Consider the following 22160-nt stretch of genomic DNA (forward strand, 5'->3'; position numbering starts at 1 on the left):
GCCCAGGTCACCCTCCTGGCTTCCGGTCCTTCGTGTTTTAGTACCTGGGAAGCTAAGGGTGTCTTTGTCTCTGCTTTGCCTGCTCAGCAGTGAAGCAGCTGCATTCCGTGCACTGCCAGGCTGCTTCTCTGCACGTGCACATTTGCTGAGCAGGTGTGTTCTCCCTAGATACACCTTTTAAGGTGGTAGTGTCATCAGTCAGCAGTGCCCAAGGAACCGGAGGGAAGGGAAGAAAAAGGCTAATTGGTTTGAATCCACAGTTCCCTCCCTGGCCTGGTATTCTGGCCTGATGCTTTTATTGTGTCCTGTGTCCTCATGCTCTGGGTCTATTTATTCTCTCTGTGGAATTTCCTTGAGTAGTAGGTTGATGGGGACTCCAGCAGACTGATGGGTACCTTCCGTCTCCCCCCAAATGACAGAGGCAGACCTAGGAATCCCAGGGTGGACATTATTCAACATGCCTGTGTTTCTGGGTGATCAGAGAAGTAGGTCTCCATCCCCACCCCTCCCATTTGGGCCATCATGAAATTGGAACCAAGGTCCAAGTACCCACCATGGCTGTTCTAGTTATTAGCTGTGTTTAACAAACCTCTGACCTTTTAGATACTATGATTTTTAACAGTTGTGCTTTCCCCTGCAAGTTATTTTTATGTGTTTACTGCCCTATTACTGAACTGGTTCTGCTCAATTTCCTTATTCACTCTTTAATTTGGGAGCACCTTATTTTACAGTCCACTAACTTTGTTGAAGATAAATTCACTTTACTTGTGTGGTTAGTATTACTCATTTGATAACATAAGTGCCACATTAGGGTGCAGCGAATGCATAGTAAGTGCCATGCAATTACAAGGTAAATATATGATGGGTTTATTTCATCTTCATCCTCTGGGCCCAACACAGGGTGACATAGTAATTACTTTGGTACCCATTAAGTGTACTTACCGCATAATCGGTGGGAAGATTAATTATGTAGGTAGCCCTTGCCACCTTCCATTTCCACACAATTTCTGAGGTTCCACCTCTTTTAGGATTATGTTGTTGGAAATCGATCTATGCTGAATCCACCGCTATGAATCCATTCCAGGGATGAACCATACCCAGGGCACATCTGGAAAAGGTTGAAAAGCATTGGCAGCACATTCTGGGGGTGGTGGGGAGACACCCACATTCTAAATCCAAACTAACGCTTTTATTTTTGCTTTGCCCATGCATTCAATAGGATGGAGTAGGAGAGGTATGGGAGAAACAGCATGTGCCTTCTTAGAGACCAGTCTGCTTCCACGATGAAGTGTTAGCAGCTAGCATTTAATTGGTGTCAGAGATTATTTACGTGGACATAGAACCCCTGGAACCGAGACCTTCATCTCTCATGATGATTGTGTATCCCTAAACTGAGGTCATCAGTGTTCTCTGAATCTGAATGATTTGTAACAAAGCTAAAATTAATATTTGTGAACTCTGGTCCTCTGTTTCTTGACTCACAGATCATATGTTAGCTTCTTACCTTAGACCGTTCTCCATAAATGCATGTGCCCCAAGTCATGTATAAGCAGAATAGTCACCCATTTATTTCTGTCATTTGTATGAGTCTGTCCTCCCTCAAATAAAAATAAGATATAAAAAGTATTTTGCAGGTAAATATGACTTCCTAAAATAAGTTAAGGAGTTGTCTGCGTTCACTATAAAAATATTATGTTCTTTGCAAAATTGATTCTCTGCAAGAGTCTATTACATGGTAAGCTACCTTAATGCAGTTAAGATATTTGACGAGCATCACTTTGATTTATACAAGGTATTTCAGAAACATGATTACTGTGTGAATGAAAGTACGACTTGTGTGGCTAGCTACATATGTCATTTTCTCTGAGCAGTGGCTCCAAAAATTCAATAGCATTTCATTTTGCATCCCAGTGTGGCTCATTGGCTCTGCGCCTCCGTTGGCCACTTAAGGTCTCTCTTGTGTCTTTCAGGCATCGAGAATGCCAGCGACATTGCCCTGTACTCAGGCCTGGGTGCTGCAGTTGTGGCCGTGGCAGTCCTGGTCATTGGTGTCACCCTGTATAGATGGAGCCAGAGTGAATATGGCGTGGACGTCATCGACTCTTCTGCATTGACAGGTGGCTTCCAGACCTTCAACTTCAAAACAGTGCGTCAAGGTCAGCGGCGCAGGTCCCCTCATACCTCGCCCTCGAGACCGTAGACTAACTACACTCCCACAGGACCCCAGTGTTCTCCTTGGCCCTGTGGGAATGTAGCTGTTGGCACTGGGAGCCGCTACCAGGCTCAACAGGACACCAGGCTCCACAGGGTGGTCTGCTTAGGTCCTCAGCTGCAGTGAGGACAAATGGATCTCAGTTCACCACTAGCAACATTTATAAATGAGGCAATTCCATTTTTGAAATATAGTGAGTTTAATGAGTTATTTTACCTCGAATTATCTAACTTTCTCCACTAAGAAGCCTGATTGGAGGATATCATTTAATTGAGTTAACTAAAATACTGTTACTCCAGGCTGAGGACCAAGCCCAGACCACAACCTCCCTAGCATATTTATTCTATTATATATTTTTTTCTTCTGTTTTAAATAAGTAAGAAGATCTCAGAAGATATAGGATGGGTCAGTTAGCAAGGGACACAAACTAAATACCAGCCCAAATGACTCTGAGCTCTTCTGTTGTGGGGGAAGGAACATCTAGCATGCCAAACATACCAATACTGCCTTTCAAAAGAGAGTCAGTTAGTTCTCTTTTATGAACCAAATATTTTACTTACTGTGAGGTGGGATGGGACCTATGTGGCTTTTGTTTTAGAGAAAATGGAACTGTCACTCTTCAGAAGATGACGTTTTCAATCTTGACCCTCATCGTCCATATTGTCTCCTTTATTCATATTTACTGTGTTATCAGTACCACCCGTGACCCAGGTTGCAAAGTCTCAGTGATTATCATTGATTGAGGAGATGGCTACTCAAAGGGAAACCCAAACCTGATAGAAAAAAAAAAACAATTGAGAAATGGCCAGAAGAGTTGAGTGACTCCTCTTGTCATTTATATTTGAGCACCTCAGTGTTAGGCCTCTGATAAGAATGCATCTCCTAGATTTGGATATATTGTTTACTATATATATATATATATATATATATATATATACATATATGATTTAATTAAAAATGCAGGTAGTGGAGAATTAATTTTTATACTACATCAGATACTAGAAATATATTTCCATCAAATAATAAATGTCAGTATCTTAGACCATAACACTTAATGAATTTAGAGGAAATACATTTATGTGAGAGTTTTATGTACAAATCCTCAGTCTTTAAAATCAGATTTGAGCTGGGCATGGAAGCATATGTCTGTAATCCCAGGGGCTTGGGAGGCTGAGGCAGGAAGATCACAAATTAAAAGCCAGTCTCAGCAATTTAGAGAGACCCTAAATAACTCAGAGAGATCCTGTCTCAAAATAAATAATAAAAAGGGCTGGAGATGTGGCTCAGTGCCTCTGGGTTCAGTCCCTGTTGTAGACAGATAGAGGATAAATAAATAAATAAATAAATAAGTCAGATTTGAGTCTAAAACTGCTTTGCAACCTAGTCATTTATCTGGAGTCTCAATTTTGATAGCTGTGAAATGCGGATAGTAACATCCAACTCATAGTGTTCTTGTAAGGATAAAATTGTTTAGAATAACCCATATAATCCCTTGGTGCATGGATGGCAAGTGCTCATAAATGGAGTGAACATGGTTCTGGAAGATGATACTTTCAGTACAGGCTGCCATCCTGCTTCATGAGCACCGAGTAGCAGGTGAGAAGTGCGATTGCCTGGCCAGTGCATATTTGGGGAGGAAAGGGAATTTTGTATTGTCATTCTCTAAATGAATACATAACCTTGCCAAATTGTCTGACCACCTTGTTTACTTTTGATCAAGGATCTCACGAAACTAATGATATAGGAAAGAATCCTTGGTAGCTGCTACTATCCCTATATCCCTTGTGATGATACACCTCGTATGCATAGTATGTGGCTTTCACCTGCAGTGTCTTAGGCATATCTGTTCTTGAACAATATATCTGGTGCTGCAGAAAGGGAAACAATGAGACTGTTAATGCCCTGGGGTGCAGCTCAGTGGTAGAGCACCTGCCTGCCTTGCACAAGGCCCAGGTTTCAGTTCTCAGCCCCATGAAATAGAATGTTATTCTTATTGTAGACTAAGAACTTGAAAATAGATTTTCAAAGAGTAGATTGAAGTCTGATCAGGGCCAATCACTCACCCCTGCCCACCCCAACTTCATTCTTCAACTGTGGACTCTGTCATATGTATATGTTTTTTTTTTTTTTTTTCAGGGCTGGGGATGGAACCCAAGACCTCGTGCATGCTAGGCAAGCACTCTGTCACTGAGCTACATCCCCTGCCCTGTACGTACTTTTATTATCAAGCATTCTCCACGTCTGTGCTACCTAATTTTAGGAAATATTTTTCATTTCTTTGCTTCACATGAGCTGGGAGAGTCTTTCAAGAATAATCAAAACTTAAGTTTCAGTAGGTGAGGGCTTGCTAGACTTGGACATATAATTCTTGAAGTCTCCATGGAAACGTCAGTTCCCAACTCTTTTCAGACATGGGATCATTCTGCAGTCCCACTTCTTGCCCGGAGAGACCTTTAAACAAGAACATGGTTCCTAAGCTATAGAACTCAAATGTGGTTCTGTTACAAAACTCAGAGACTTGATTGGTCTTTGTCTTGGCACAGTAGCTCCAAGCTTGGAAAAAATACACCATCAAGGAGACATTAGATCTTGTAGCATTATTTCATCTCATTTGTACATTTTCTCTGTGATTTTGCAGTCTTAGAGCATCCGAATAAGAGGTGGTAAAAGTCAGGGTTATAGATTTCCTGCTGGCATTGTTACAAATTATGAAAATGGAAAAACAATAGAGGCTAATATAATATGGCCTAGAATTGCAACATTTTAAAAAATACCATACTTTAAACATTTCTGTCAGGCACCAAAGGAAAATTGTTTAATATGGTTTGGGTTTCAATTTGAGATGTCACATTGACAGACTGATATGGGTGGGAGGTTTGGGACTGAGGGTTATTTTGTTATTTACTAATAAATGAGATTACTTCATCACAAAAATATATCACAGCATTTCTTTTTAATATTTGGCTTAGAAAAAATTGGTGCTCCCCAACAGATGACAAAGTCCAATTTCTCATGCTTTTGTAAAGATTGTTTTTTTTTTTTTTCATTTGTTTTCAGACAGAAAGGAGACTGTTCTGAGCTGCTCCCCACATAGAATCTGAGTTGCTTTTTGTCCCCATATGGAGTATTGTTTTCCTCTCGGTGACATATGCAATGTTCAAGTGAATTGGCTACTGAGACATGAAGCGATTCATGAGGTCCCCTGAACCATTTGCTCTGAGGACACATCATGTCCTCCTGCAGCTCCAGAAAGTGCCCAGAATTCCACGAAAAATGTGTTGAAACCAGGCAGCTTCATTATAAATGGCACTACCTAGTCACCAAGCTGTGTCATCTCTTGCCATTTAAAATGAACAGATGTTATTTTTGCTCCGAACTGGATTGCAAAACATCTTTTTTTTTTTAGCTCTTCTTTGCCAGATAAAATCACATAAACAACAATACCTGAGCTACTTGCCAGAGTGCCAGAAATATTTGTTTTCCAAATCAAGCATGTAAAGATCTCAGAAGGTGAAGGATTTAGTCTGGCAGCATTGAAAGAAGGGACTGGAAGGAGGGCCAGAGTTTCAAGGTGTTGGTCACTAAAGACCAACCTGTTGTGACCAACCTGTTGTGTCTGCTTTCTCAGGGTGGGCCTGCAGTTAGAGAAGGCAGCTGTAAAAGGGTAATGGAGGTGTCGTAGTTTCTGAGTGACAGATCAGTATATATATATTTTTTACCCAGGTAACTCCCTGCTCCTGAATTCTGCCATGCAACCAGACCTGACAGTGAGCCGAACATATAGTGGTCCCATCTGTCTACAGGACCCGCTGGACAAGGAACTCATGACAGAGTCCTCCCTCTTCAACCCTTTGTCGGACATCAAAGTCAAAGTGCAGAGCTCAATCATGGTTTCTCTGGGAGTATCTGAGAGAGCCGAGTGCCACGGCAAGAACCACTCTGGGGCATTTCCCCATGGAAACAACCGCAGCTTTACTACAATGCATCCCTGAAATAAAATGCCATACATCCAAAATCTGTCATCACTCCCCACAAGGACAGAACTGAGGACAACTGGTGTCTTTGGCCATTTAGGAGGGCGCCTAGTAATGCCAAATACAGGTGGGTGGTAAGTGTGTGCCTGTGTACTTTCCAGAGTTTGTTCAAATACTTCATATAATTATATCCTGTCAAAGTCATTTTAGGATGTTTATCATCCCTTTGTCAGAACAGAAATGCCACCACTCTACCGATCTATTGGATTTACACAGCACACCAGGACCAAGGTGAAGATTAGGTTTTGTGGTTGTTATCTCAGAATGTTTTAAGCCTGTTAGAGTTGGTAGCCATATTAGCTAAAAGTGTCTAGGTAGTCCCCTGGGTTTAAGCCCCTTTGAAATATGTTACCTAGGGCATGATCAGGTAGCCCCAAAATCATTCTTTGGCATGACCACAACAAGTACCATGTTTATAGCTTTGCATGGCTTATATGCTAGTAGATAAATTAATGCAATGACAGTCTCATTTCATCAGTAAATGACCTAATAAACACACTCAGTGTTCATAGACCTTGCTAAGCATGTTACTTCATGATGAGCGATGATGAATAGTCATTGCAAAGCTGCTCCTTTGAATTGCCACTTCAGTTCCTGGGCTATTTTGTAAGCAAAATTAATTTCCAAGTATTTTCTTTCTTTCTTTGGGTTGGAAGAGAGGAGATTTTCTTGATGTTTTGCAGGACACATAAGGTGCCCAGCTCGGCTCACTTTTAAAATGACGTCCTAACTGTGGATTAGTTTTTGGAGTTGCAGCCTGGGACTTAAGTGGGTGGCAGAATTTCACTTTGTCCCCTGAGTCCTAAGCAATGAGAATTGGGTAGTGTGCTGAGTCACAGGGTGTCTGGCTGAGAGGGATGGGGCCATTGGATCTGCAAGCATCCTTAGATTAGCACAGATTCAAGGCTGTGGCAGGTTTCTCTCTAAAGTAAAGCTAACTAAAATTTTATCTCATAAAATAAAATCTGTGATAGGACTAGTCCAATATTATTGTTCTAGCCAACTGAGCTCTCTAACAGTTTACTAACTTGAAACTCAACTTTTCCTTAAGTTGATGAATGTTGACTTGTTCATTCTCTCCCAAATTAATTACTTTCTTTAAACGTCATTTCAAAATCTGTTTTACTTCTTTTAAATAACCCTCTAATGCCACCCTAATGACTATATTTGGATAAAATTCCAATCCTTCATACCTTTCTTGGTTAGCGTTTTTAGACATGAAAGGATCTTGGTTGAAATATGTGTGAGCATCAGTGTATAAATGTTTGCATAGATGTCACTCTTCTTTTGATGACTCAACGTAGAGTGAATCAGTCAACCATATTTACCAAGTACTCTCCCTGTAAGGTTTCATAAGTTACAAGGGTGTGTTCTGGATGAAGAAATGTAAAAGACACATCCCCTACTCTCTCAAAGAACAAGATACACACATCATAACTCATACAAAGTCATGCATTGAATCATTGTGCTTTCACCTTATGTCCTCTTCCTAGCTCATGATTGGGATTGTCTCAGTAGTTATGAATTGAATAGGTTGGCAAGTACTCCTCCTTTCTCTTACCTTTGTCATTTTATAATGTGTGTGTGTGTGTGTGTGTGTGTGTGTATGTACACATGTATCTTCTACACATATCGAAGGAATGCCAAGACCAACCCACTCATCAGCTATGTTTATTTTATGTTCGTTAAAGAAAGTGAGGAGATTAAATCATGATGAACCAAAGAGCTTTCTTTTTCCTCCCCCTCTGACTTAACAAAGACCCAAGTTGAAAACTAAGAACTCTGATAGCTCTGTCAATGATTCCCACACACCTATTCTGTGAAAGGGGAATTTTCAAAGTTCTTGACAAGGAGCACTGAACAAGAGTCTATAAATGTGTTTTGGGAAAAATAAATGTGGGGAGATGAAACATATCTCCTGTTATTTGCAGGATATAAATGCAAAATATGCCCTGGGGATAAAGAAAGCAACACATAGAAATCAGATTGCTCTAATGCCATCCATCCCCAATTGTCATATGGCACATGCTAGAAATCATGTACATTATGCAAAATATAAAACAGGAAACTCAGACAGGTGGTTCTGTTGTCATATTAAATAAAAGGCTGTCAGAGTAGCAGGTGGATTTGTGGGGGAATATATTTTTCTTTGATCAGAGTTAACTAGTGAATGACATACTGAAAATGAATACTTCTTTAAGAACCATAGGCATAAAACTTTCCCACAGTGCCTCTCATTCTTCATAATATAACTTGCCAACAACACCACCTCCCTCTACAACCCTTGCCTTGATTGACTGTCTTCAGACTCTGCATACAATTTGCATGTTTGGGTAGGAGGAAGGAAGTATGTTTGACAGATAATAATAATAATCTAATTTCTGATTGAAGAAGAGGAAAAAATAGTTTAAAGCTCCAAATATCCTGTAGATTCTGGTTGAGTTTTGAAGTATCATGAATAATGTTTCAATCTAAGCCCAGGGAATTAAGCTGACTTGAAAGAAAAAAGACTTGATGTGCTGCCTAATAGGCCCTTTTCAGATAGCTTCATTCACATTCCTTGTCTTTGGATCTGGAAGTAGATCATTAAGCCATGATGATCTACTCCAGACAACAAGATTTACAGCCTGGTGTTTTTACTAGGAATTTTTAATCCTCTTCATTTATACATATGTGTATGATCTGTTTAGTGTGTTGCTGCTCTGTGCAAGGCATTCTGCTAAGTGTTGTTGATGTGATGTGGCATTATGAAGAGTAGGGGTCTCCTGTGTCTTTGTCATCATGGGCTAGAGAGCCTGAAGGGAAGGCAGCAGCAGAGAAAGTGATACGTCAAACTAAGACAAGGCACAATAACTAGGACATGTTCAGGTTGACAACCAAACACACCGAATATCCTCTGCATTGCAACTTGTGTTCAACAGCAGGAAAGGATATCATGGAGGCCCCTTCTTTTGGCAACTCTGTTTAAGGAAAACTAGAAAATGCAAGGAGGCACCTTCCTGATTGGAGGTCCCTAAGTGTGTTGGTGAGAGTTCTCCTACGACTGAAGTTAAGGTCCAGAATATAAATGGGTCTCCTTGCTGTAAGGCTGTGAGCAAGATTTAAATGTGCCTCATTCTTAGTGCTATTGAAAGATACTAATGATAACTAGCATGTTACTAAATATTGTTCGTACATGTGAATCACAAATAACTTGTTTTGCAATGAGTCTTGCATTCCTCTACTGTATAGCTGCTAATATAGGCACATAGAAGGCTAACAAAAAACAAAACAACAATAAAAATTAAACTTGCAATCTCTAGATTTAAATTAGCAGCAGCAGCCTGAAAGATTTTTGTGTGATTAACTCTAATGAAAGAGATAAAAAAAATGAGGAGATGCATTATTCAAAAAATAGGATTCCCTGAGATTTTGTTATGTAAAGATTATATTATTACTCCATTTCATTTCTTTTTATAAACAAGAAATTACATTAAAAAGAATCTCAGCTCTCCCTAGACATCTCTCTTGGCCAATGTGAAATATTTTCCTCACTGCATTCAAAAGAAGAGAGGGGACATTTAAAATGCAGTGTGATGTGACTTCCTATGCCTTTCCTCCTTGCATTATGTGATTTCGCTCATAACACTGCTGGGTTTTTTGTAATTTCACATTAATATGAATGTGGTTAAGGCACTTTTAGCTTAACTCTTTTAGCTTCTGTTTGCAAATTTAGGACCAAATTGGTTACACAATAACCTAAAAGGTTCCTCAGCTTATCAGATGGTTTCATTTTTCCTAGTTTTCTTGGCAAACTGTGTAGGCCTCTGAGTACCACCTCATCTTGCTTTCTCATAACAGATTCACGCAAATCTTAGCTCACCCATCATCCCAGGTACATTTCTAGAAGTGAATGGATACAAACAAGATAAATACATTTTAAAATTTGGGAGCAGATAAACTTATGTATCAACATTCTCAGATATGTTTTATACTATATATATATATATATATATATATATATATATATATATATATATATATAATTCCCAGATGTGTGTGTGTGTGTGTGTGTGTGTGTGTGAATACAAGTGACAATAAATGTTGGCGAGAAAATGGGTGAAAGGGTACACTCATACATTGCTGATGAGACTGCAAATTGATGCAACTACACTGGACCAATTGAAGATTCCTTTAAAAACTAGGAATGGAAACACCATTTGACCCAGTTATCCCACTCCTTAGTATATATCCACAGGATAAAATCAGTCTACTACAGTGACATAGCCACATCAATGTTCACAGAAGCTCAATTCACAATAGCTAAGCTATGGAACCAACCTAGGTACCCATCAACAGATGAATGGATAAAGAAAATGTGTTATATATATACAATGGAATATTACTCAGTACAAAGAAGAATGACTTTATAACATTTGCTGGTAAATGAATGGATCTGGAGACTATCATACTAACTAACTGAAATAAGCCAATCCCAAAAAAACAGAGGTTGAATATTCTAACATGTGGATGCTAACACACAATGGGTAGGTGGGGGTGGGCCATGAAAGTTCAGTGGATTAGACAAAGGAGAATGAAAGGCAGGGAGAGGGGATAGGAATAGGAAAGACAGTGGAATCGATCTGACATAACTTTCCTCGTACATGTGAATATACCACAGTGAATCTCGGCATCATGTACATCCACAAGACTGGGATTAAAATGCAATATAGTCTGTGTTTGTACAAATACATCAAATAGGTTCTATTGCCATGTATAGCTAAAAAAAAAAACAAATGAATTTTTTTAAGAAGAGAGAAAGAAAAAAGAAAAATGAAATTCCTTTTCCTAGCATGTTAATGGAGTTGTGGTTGGATGTGAAGATTTTCTCAATCTGCCATATTTCAGTTTTGGTTCAGCTCCTGTGACTATACCTTTATCAGAGATTTCCCAGCAGACTTTCCCTTTCATCTCAACCCTCAGAACTAAGTCACAACTCACAATCTCAAACTGACTCAAACAAGGAGAACAGCACTGTCACGCTGATTTGGGGGTGGTGTGAATGTTTGAGACCACCACAGCAGTCCCTTCTGAGGTTTGGATGTGGTTGTCCTCCTAGGTCCATATGTTGGGATCCTCAGGGGGGCAGGATTGAGAAGGGGTGGATCCTATAAAAGGTGAGGCCAAGTGGGAGGCCTAAGGTCATTGGGAGAGTGACCTCAGAAGCACATTCTGAGCACAGAAAAACCCTGGGTTTTGTCTGGCTTTCTGTCTGATGATGAGATTTCTTCTTCATTATGTCACATCAAGTCACAGGATGTTTAGGTGATAAGGGGAGAATGAGGTCTTCTCCTGACAAAGGTCAACTTTCCATGTAAGGCTAGAAAACGTGGTTATAAACACAGCACACTCCAAGTCATGGCATCAGATCTCTTGACACAAGGTCATTAAGATATGAAAAATATAAAGATCCTTCCACTCAGACTCCATCCCCAGGTTCAAAAGCAGCAGTGTCCTCCAGCTGTTATACAGACCTGCTTCTATGGTGTCCTACCTTCAGTGTGACTGTCTAGTGGGTCATCCAATTCACTGCTGAAAACAAAGATGCTCTTCGGGATCCAACCATACAAAACAGAGACATAAACACAGGGTGGCTACAGAGTGGCTCTGACATTGCTCCTACCTCTGAGTCCATGCTGTGTGGACAGCATCTTCTTGCTCTGACTTCTGTTGCCAGGCTCTGACTGAGTTCTGTGCAATTGGAGGCCTTCCAACAAGACAGTGCAATCAGAACAAAGCCTCTTCCACTTGGAGTTTCAGGAATGTATGCCTCTAATTTGGAAGCTCTTCAGCGGAATCCACAGGATGTTCTAAAAGAACATAGAGTAAGTGTCAGTACATGGGTCTGGCTGAAGATTTTCTCAGGCAGCAGTGTATGGACACAGGGCTGGAGTGGTTGGAAGGTGGTTGAAATTCACCCGGAGATAGAGTTGCTGCTGGGACATGATCTATGGTGGACAAAGAAAGGTAAAGGCATGGATCAGTAGTGCATGAGAAGGAGAGCCTCGGCTTCTCTAGCTAAAGCCCTGCAACATGGGATGGTTAATTTACCAATGGGTTAAAACTTAATAAATGCACTGTACAATTTGATGGCAGCATGTTACCACTCCTCCTGCGGGGGCTGGGGTTTTGGCTCAGTAGTAGAGCACTTGCCTAGCAGTGGGAAGCCCTGGGTTCTATCCTCAGCACCCAAAAATAAATAAAAAGAAAAATATTGTATCCAACTCAAAAGTAAACATTAAAAAAAGAAGAAAAAGCCAACATATAAATGACTTAACATTACATCTCAAAGCCCTAGAAAAAGAAGAACAAATCTACACCCAAGGCATTAGAAGATAGGAAATAATTAAAATCAGAGCTGAAATCAATGAAATTGAAAAAAATGAACAATTGAAAAAATTGACAGAACAAAACGTTGATTCTTTGAAAAAATAAATAAAATTGACAGACCCTTAGCCATGCTAACAAAGAGAAGGAGAGAATAAACTTAAATTACCAAAAAACAGTATGAAAAAGAAATATCACAACAGATACTACAGAAATACAGAAGAAAATTAGAAATTATTTTGAAAACTTGTACTCCAATAAAATAGAAAATATCACAGCCATCGACAAATTTTTGAGTCGTATGATTTACCCAAATTGAATCAAGATGATATACACAATTTAAACAGATGAATTTCAAGTGACGAGATAGAAGAGAACATCAGAAGTCTACAATCCAAGAAAAACCTCGGACTGGATGGATCCACCTCCGAGTTCCACAAGACATTTAAAGAAGAACTATCACCAATATTCTTCAATTTATTTCAGAAAATAGAAGAAGAGGCAGCACTTCCAAACTCATTCTATGAGGCCAATATCACCCTGATTCCAAAACCAGGCAAAGACACATCAAAAAAAAAAAAAAAAAGAAAGAAAACTTCAGACCGATATCTCTAATGAACATAGATGCAAAAATTCTCAATAAAATTCTGGCAAATCGATTACAAAAACATAACAAAAAGTCATGCACCACAATTTCATGGGGATTCATCCTAGAAATACTAGGTTGGGTCACCATACAGAAATCAATAAATCTAATTCATCACATCAATAAACTTAAAGATAAGAATCATAAGCTCACCTTGATTGATGCACAAAAAGCATTTGACAAAATACAGCACACCTTCATGTTCAAAACACTAAAAAAAATTAGGGATAACAGAAATACCTCATCACCATAAAGGCTATTTATGTTAAGCCCCAGGCCAACATCATTCTAAATGGAGAAAAATTGAAAGCATTCTCTCTAAAACCTGGAAAAAGACAGGGATGCCCTCTTTCACCACTTCCACTTAACATAGTTCTTGAAACACTGGCCAAAGCAATTAGATGAAAGAAATTAAAGGGATAAACATAGGGAAAGAAGAACTAAAATTAGCATTATTTGCTTATGATATGATTCTATACCTAGAAGACCCAAAAAAAATCCACTAGAAAATTCTACAATCAGTAAATGAATTCAGCAATATAGCAGGATATAAAATCAACACCCATAAATCAAATGCTTTTCTGTATATCAGTGACAAATCCTCAGAAAGGGAAATGGGGAAAACTATCTCATTTACAATGGCCTTAAAAAATATTTGGGAATCAACTTAACAAAAGAGATGAAAGATCTATATAATGAAAACTACAGAACCCTCAAGAAAGAAATCAAAGAAGACCTTAGAAGATGGAAAGCTCTACCTTGCTTTTGGACAGGCAGAATTAATATTATCAAAATGACCATACTACCAAAAGCACTATACAGATTTAATACAATTCCAATCAAAATCCCAATGCCATTCTGCATAGAAATAGAAAAAGCAGTCATGAAATTCATCTGGAAATATAAAAGACTCAGAATAGCTAAAGCAATCCTTAGCAGGAAGAGTGAAGAAGGTGGCATCACTATACTAGACCTTAAACTATATTACAGAGCAATAGTAACAAAAACAGCATGGTGTTGGCACCAAAACCGACTGGAAGAACAATACTACAGAATAAAAGAACACAGAGACTATCCTATGAAATTCCAATTATCTTATATTAGACAAAGTTGCCAAAAACATACATTGGAGAAAAGATAGCTTCTTCAACAAATTGTGCTGGGAAAACAGGGAATCCATATGCAACTAAATGAAATTAAACCTCTATCTCTCACCATGCACAAAAGTCAACTTGAAATGGATTAAGGACCTAGGAATAAAACCAGAGACACTGCATCTCATAGAAGAAAATGTAAGCCTTAATCTCCATCATGTGAGATGAGGCCCCAACTTCCTTAATTAGACTCCTATAATGTAAGAATTAAAATCAAGAATCAATAAATGGGATGAACTCAAACTAAAAAGTTTCTTCTCAGCAAAAAAAAACAAAACAAAACAAAACAAAACAATTTGTGAGGTGAACAGAGAGCGTATATCCTGGGAGCAAATTTTTACCCCTCACAAATCAGAGCACTAATCTTCGGGTATGTAAAGAACTCAAAAAGCTACACTCCAGGGCTGGGGATGTACCTCAAGTTGTAGCATGCTCACCTAGCATGGGTGAGGCACTGGATTCGATTCTCAGCACCACATAAAAAACAAAATAAAGATATTGTGTCCACTTAAAGAAAAGCTGAAAAAATATTTTAAAAAAAAGCTAAACTCAAAAAAAAAACCCCAAATAACCCAATAAAAAAATGGGCCAAAGACCTGAACAGACACTTCTCAGAAGAGGATATATAATCAATCAACAAATATATGAAAAAAATATTCATCATCTCTAGCAACTGGAGAAATGCAAATCAAAACTACTCTAAGATTTCATCTCACTCCAGTCAGAATGTCAGCTATCATGAATACAAACAACAACAAGTGTTAGTGAGGATGTGGGGGAAAAGATACACTCATACAGTACTGGTGAGACGTCAAATTGGTGCAGCCAATATGGAAAGCGGTATGGAGATTCCTTGGAAAATGGGAATGGAACTACCATTTGACCCAGCTATCTCCCTCCTCGGTCTATACCCAAAGGACTAAAAAACAGCACACTACAGGGACACAAGAGCCCAATTCACAATAGCTAAATTGTGAAACCAACATAGATGCCCTTCAGTAGATGAATGGATAAAAAAAATGTGGCATATATACACAATGGAATATTACTCAGCAATAAAAGAGAATAAAATCATGGTATTTGCAGGTAAATGGATGGAGTTGGAGAATATAATGCTAAGTGAAGTTAGCCAATCCCAAAAACACAAATGCTGAATGTTTTCTCTGATATAAGGAGGATAATTCATAGGGTAGGGAAGGGGAGCATGGGAGGAATAGAAGAACTCTAGATAGGGCAGAGGGATTGGAGGGGAAAGCAGGGGGCTTGGGTTTAGAAATGCTTGTGGCATGTGATGGATATCATTATCCAAAGTACATGTATAAAGACATGAATTGGTTTGAATAAACTTTGTATACAACCAGAGATATGAAAAATTTGTGCTCTATATGTGTGATATGAATTATAATGCATGCTGCTGTCATATATAAATAAAAAGTTAATAAAAAGGGAAGATTACAGTAAGGAAGTAGCACTATGAAGTATATTACCTTAATATTTCAAATCAATCCTACCACTTTCCTCATTGCGTTCACTATTATTTGAATCTATTCTGGTGTTAGCACTTAAACTATGACTAAATACTCATCTTTGTACTTTGAGGACCAGAACAAGAAGAATAATCTATTAAGTAGACAGACATGTGTAGTGATTATTCATTTGTTGTCATCTGTCTGTTAACGTGACAATTTTTCAGTGGCACTATTTCACTAGCAACCTATTTCTGGCAAGGGTATTTTATGTGCCTTTCACATAAGATCCTCCACTAATAAACCAAAAATTTCACCTCCCTTTACTCTATTTCTCACATATGCAAAGTCAACTGTGGATATGGGAAAATCTACAGAAAACTATCTTTAAATATGGTGACCCATTGGTTTACTTTCAAACCAGCTTCTACATTCTTAATTGCTTGTTAACAAAGTCCCAGAAGCAGCACTAGAGAGTAACAATCCAACAATTAAATTCTATCACAGGGAAATTATTGTCCCAGTCAGTCAAATATCCATCGGTAAACTGAGTCAGAGATCAGCTAACTTCAATAATAGAATTTATGCTCTTCTTATTTCCAAAAATAGGGGATGAATCATCATGTATATGTAGCAATGTCTACATAGGAAGTATACAGAATTCTTTCCTTTACAAGAATTTACATACTGTATTAGAATTGAATTAGGAATGGATGCTTAATCTAAAAATATGAAACAGAAAAAAAAAGAAAGAAAAAAATTTCAAGAAGTGATAGAGTATTTCCATAAGGAGATAGAGATCCTAAAGAAAAATGAGTCAGAAATCTTCAAAATGAATGAATCGATCAAACAAATTAAAAACTCAGTGGAAAGCATCACCAACACACTAGACCACTTGACAGATGGAGATTCAGGCAATGAAGACCTTGTCCCTCTCTTGAAAGGTATTCACTTCTGAGTCTCAGGACTTGGATTCATGGTAATTGGGTCTCCCTGTGTCTCCAGAGGCTTGGAGGGTAATGCTTCACCCTGGCTAGGGGAACACTTTACTCTTCACCCAGCCCATCTGTCTCTCTGTGGCCCTCCTCCTGCTCCTCACCCACCATGATTCCTCTGGCTGCACCTGGGCCCTCTCCTCTATTTTCTTTAGTCCAGGGAAAGGGAGGCAACTGGGTATCATACATTCTACAGCTTGGAATACCTGTTCAGGACCGGACCTCCATAAATGGGATGCTTGTGAATCTGGTATTGTTGAAGAAGCAGACTGGGTGAGCCAATTTAGGTGCCAGTGCCAAGAGACAGATGGCTCATAACTCAAAAGGTAAAAAAGTGGGAGAAGAGGTTGAAAATTTCCCCTCTCCCTTCCAGCATGTGCATATGTCCATGAGAGATGACACTCTGCTTGGTAAAACTGGAGAGTATGTACAGGAAGAAAGCTAAGGAAATTACAATAGAATGGCTATTTTGGATTTGGGACACTGGTGCTGAAGATATACTCATATTAGAGTAAAATGAGGAAGAGCACATTAGTCACCACCTACTCTACATTACAACAATGTATATACGTACCTGTAAATGAGGAAAATGAGGACACTGCCATCTCTTTATTGTCCTGGCTGATAGCTTCCTGAAATTAGGATTGGCACAATATGTTGAAGTCACCCATGGCACCCTGTGATGGCAGTCCATGGAAGAACTCCAAGACCTTCTGAGGAAGTTAGGGTGTAGCAGGCCCTTGATGCAGCAATCTGCACTGGTCCTGATAATGAACCATTCACAGAAGAACTGGAGGACCATTCTCCTAGCATCTATGAGGCAGTGTCATGGAAGCATGGGGTCATTCCTGATCTGTTGAATGGCATTTGATGTTTCTCAAGCCACACAGGTTGTGGCTGTATGGGATAAACTAAAAAGATGAGGAAGTGAGGTTACAGAGAATATATCTTAGAAGCGAGGAGAACTAAAGGGGAAAGAAAATACAAGAGGTCCAATGAGGAAAAGCAAGCACGATATGCCTTCGTGTTGGAGGGCAATGAAGGTCTTTGTTATTTCACAAGGATATTTGCCTAGTCTACTCTATGTTATGGGATGATGTTGCCACCTCCGTGCTGGACATAACCTGAATAAGTACCAACATTTTATTATTATATTGATGATGTGGCTTTAATATCTGTATCTTTACTCCACCTAGAGACTTCAGCTCAAAGAGTGTTGGCACACCTCCAAGACAGATGATGGGGTGTAAACTCCTCCAAGGTGGAAAGACCTGGGGTGTCTCTCATGAGTTCAGGGGTTATTTGGTTGTATCCTGCTGTTGCACATAAAAAGCAAACTTTCCCAATTCCCAGACACAGACCTTTCTGGATGTTGAGATGTTTTCATCTCTGTACTCCATAATTTAGGATTAATGTTAAAGACTTTGTATGTTTCAGTAAAAGCTTGGCCTAGTGGGACTGGGACAAGTGGAACATCTCAAGTACTTTTCTAAACAAAAATCATTGTAGAGGAATTACAAGCCTTGGGTATATTAGCCCAAGCACAACCCTATAAATATATTTTCCTGCCCTGATGGTTTGAATGGGTCAATAGGAAATATCAAGGCAATAAATGAGTTCAACTTTGGCCTTGGTGACATCCTTGGAAGAGACAAAGATAATGAAAGACATTTGGGATCAACCAGTGCAGACTGTGCTTTCCTGTGGGAAGAGCAACAATGGACTTTCTTTTCCACATGGCATTTACACAGCTTGATAATAGGTTATGGGATGGTTGTGGCAGCTCTGATCTTGTGGACAAAAACACAGAAGCTGCCAGAGGGGACCAATTGAGTCTATTGGCCATGGGAATGGCAAAAGGGCCTCAATGGGCAAAGGGACTAGACCAAGACATACAAATAGTGGGAAAAAAAAACCCTACCAGTAGAGAATTTTCCATCTCTGCGTGAGTTTCTCATTTCATTATGGTCTGTAACAACTTCATTGTTGACATACTTTTCTTTGCACAAGGACAACTTGAACAAGAAATATGGTATTGTAAATGTGGTGATGGGACACAGGCTAGTACTATTCTCACTTAGATTCATCAGGTTGCTTATGTGTTGATGAATAATCCAATTTGTATGTATTCACTCCTGTAGCAGTTTACCCTTAGAGGTAAGGTATTTATATAACAGACAAATATCATAATAGATGTGCAGAAGAAAATGATTCCTGGTTTTACATTGAGTTCCTCTGTCCTCCTCTTCTCCTCTCCCGTGGCATCTTCAGTCAGCCACCTTGGTGTAGAGGGAGCAAATGTTTACACTAGAGCCACAGCTGCAGCTCATGGACACAGCTGGACAACTGCCCTATGGAACTGAACAAAAATGTATCTTCCTTTAAGGAAACCAAATAGCATGACTTCCACTGTATGTGGAAATAACTAACTATGACAAAGCTTTTTCTGGGGTCCACTGTGTTTGACAGCTTTTGGAGGCTGGGTACAACATGGGTGGAAATGACAAGGAAATTTCCTCCCTGTATAGAAAGACACAATGACAATACCTCCCTCACCTGGTAAGTTTGGGCTGGCTCCCTATCCATCAATGTAATTTAACTACTCTCCCCACCGACCCTGACTGGTTGGTGACTGTCAGTTGAGCATGTGGACCCCTGTAGCTGACATTTGAACAGTTGGGAGTATATTGTGACAGAGATCAACAGACACCTTTCACTTACTTCTGCATATTTCCAGACATACTGGGGCTTATTCCTGTATTGCCAGCACTGTGTCCCCAACTCTCATCCTTAGCCTGCTCCCTCCCTTTTAATATGTCAGTGCAGTGCAGGGTCCAGCAGAGATCATAGCTGGGTGGTGGTGGCAGTGATGCAACAGGCAACAGGGGCACCAGACCACCATACACCGTGTGGCCAGTAGGAGGTCAAGTTCCACAGTGGAAGTAGCCATTTTGAGTGTCAGGATCTGAATTGCTTCTTTTCCAGTTTATCTTAGTTGCCAACACATAGAGACTGGACTCTGGGTTTGGACATGGAGTGACCAGAGAATACAGCAAGAAGCAAATACAAAACTGACAGTTACAAAACTAAACATAGTTTATGCAAACACTTTCCATTATTCTGAGCACTTATAGTTCCACTCCAGAGACCATTCTCATTGCTCTCTGCTGGGTTCCATGGAGTCTTTGCATCACATGCAAATCATATTTGAACAGGACCACTATAAGGTATTACAGTTTTCAATATGAGGTGGCCACAGAAGCTCATGCATGAGACAATGCAAGATAGGTTTAAGGTGAAATAATGGGGTCATGACACCCTAAATGAAGCGGTTCTTTAATGCATTAGGATGATTAAATGGGAGATAAGTGTAGGCAGGTGGGTGTTGGCTAGAAGTGAGTCCATGGGAGCATGCCTTTGGGGTTTCTATTTTGTGCCTGGTGAGTTGCTGTCTCTGTGCTTTTTAGGGGCCATGCCTGAGCTGCTTTCTTCCACCACACTCCTCTGACATGATGTTTTGCCTCATCTTGGGCCCAGAGTTATGAACACAACTGACTATGGACTACCTCTGAAGCCATGGGAAATAATTTTTTTCCTCCTCTAATCATTCCTATCATCTCTTTGGTCATAGAGACAAAAAAAAAAACAGATGAAAAGAACAGAAATAGGTACCAACAAGTGAGTTGCTTGCAGTGACTTGCTAACTATGGGGCTCAGGAACTTGTGGAAACTGGTATTTGGGATAGAAATTTTGAATAGTTTAGAGATGTAAGCTGAAAAGCTTTGAACATTGTAAGCGAAGTATATCGTGTGATTCTGGTGGAAGTTCTGAAGATCAAAATGCTGATAGGACTGTGGATAGGAAAGACTGTGTTCCTGAGGTTGCCAAAAAGGAGGATTCTATTGCAAGAGGAACTAGAAGACATTGATGTTACATTTAGGCAAAGATATTGCCTACATTGTGCACACTGTGTCACTCTTTTAGGGGCTGAATTTAGAGATGATGTACTACTTAATCTGGTGGAGGAAATTACAAGGCACAAAGCATTCAGGCAGTGGTATGATATTTCTAGCAGGTTTATCCAGGTTTACTGTGATAATGTGGAGCTGAAGGAAGGGTGCAAACTTGAATTTTAGTCAGAAAAGTTGAAGTAAATCTGGGCTTCAGGAAGTTGTGTTTGTGAATGCATTACTGTGATGCTAAACAAATTACACAGAGGCAATAGGGGAGAATGCTTAAGGGCATTTCAGGAATTGGCAAAATTCTATGTCCAATCCATATTCATATGATATAAAATTAAAATTCCCTTGAGAAGAGGAACCACTAGGACTGGGTTTCACCATGCTCAATCAATCAGACCCTCAAAGGCTGCCACAGCCAAGGTTTCAAAAGACTTAGCTACTGCTTCACATGGAGATATACCCTGGCTTCAACCACTTGGTGCTGGCTCTGCAGGAATGCAGGATGCTGTCCTGAGGTGATCATGAAGGCTTACAGCAAGATTTCAAAGGAAGGCCTAGCAGGTCAAAGTATAATGAAGCTAGAATCCCTGTAGGTAGTCCCTGAGAAGGTAATTCGTGCAGCTGTGAGAAGAAAGCTGAAGCTTCAGAAGAGAATCCTTGGATTAAAAGATGCTGGTAATGTGCAATATATGTCAGGCAATGTTACTAGCTGAGCACAGAGCTAGCCTACATGAGACGCCAAGGGTCAAGGCTGCCCAAGTCCTTTGGAGCCCACTGTGACATCATGTGCCCCAGATGCTGAGCATGGGGATAGAGGACCTCTTGACCCAGCTGGGATTTGTCTTGACTTCTGTCCTTTTCTTCTTTCTATGTGCCCATTTCTCCCTTTTGTAATTGAAATATTTATTCTGTGCTACTACACATGGATAGACATAAGTTGATTTGGACTCCTACACAATACACAACCAAGAGAATTTGGACTTGGGCTTCAAGTTTTGGGCAAGGCCAAAACAGTTGAGAATTGGGAATCTCCTGGAGAATCACTGAATGGATTTTCCATGGTGAAAAGTTCGTAGTGTTTTGGAGACCAGGGGTCCTGTCAGTTGTTGAGATTAGGTGTATTTCAAAAGCTCAAGTGAGGCCTTCAAAATGCTAAGAGGTAAAATTGTTAGATGATGACATTGCTGCCATAATGTATAAGTAAATCCATTGGGTGAATTAATAATTTGAAACAACTACTGCAGTTGGTCGTAAATGGGGAAGATGGGGCATGGCTGGAAGAAGTAGGTCACTCGGGGCATGTCCTTGGAGATTATATTTGGTT

At 39.7% G+C, this 22160-nt stretch overlaps 1 pseudogene; it reads left to right on the forward strand.

Moving 5' to 3' along the window:
• LOC144250234 (netrin receptor UNC5D-like) overlaps window positions 1-22160 on the forward strand; it is a 244647-nt pseudogene that overhangs the window by 44673 nt on the left and 177814 nt on the right.

Source organism: Urocitellus parryii, chromosome 14 (assembly GCF_045843805.1).
Source record: "Urocitellus parryii isolate mUroPar1 chromosome 14, mUroPar1.hap1, whole genome shotgun sequence".
NCBI lineage: Eukaryota > Metazoa > Chordata > Mammalia > Rodentia > Sciuridae > Urocitellus > Urocitellus parryii.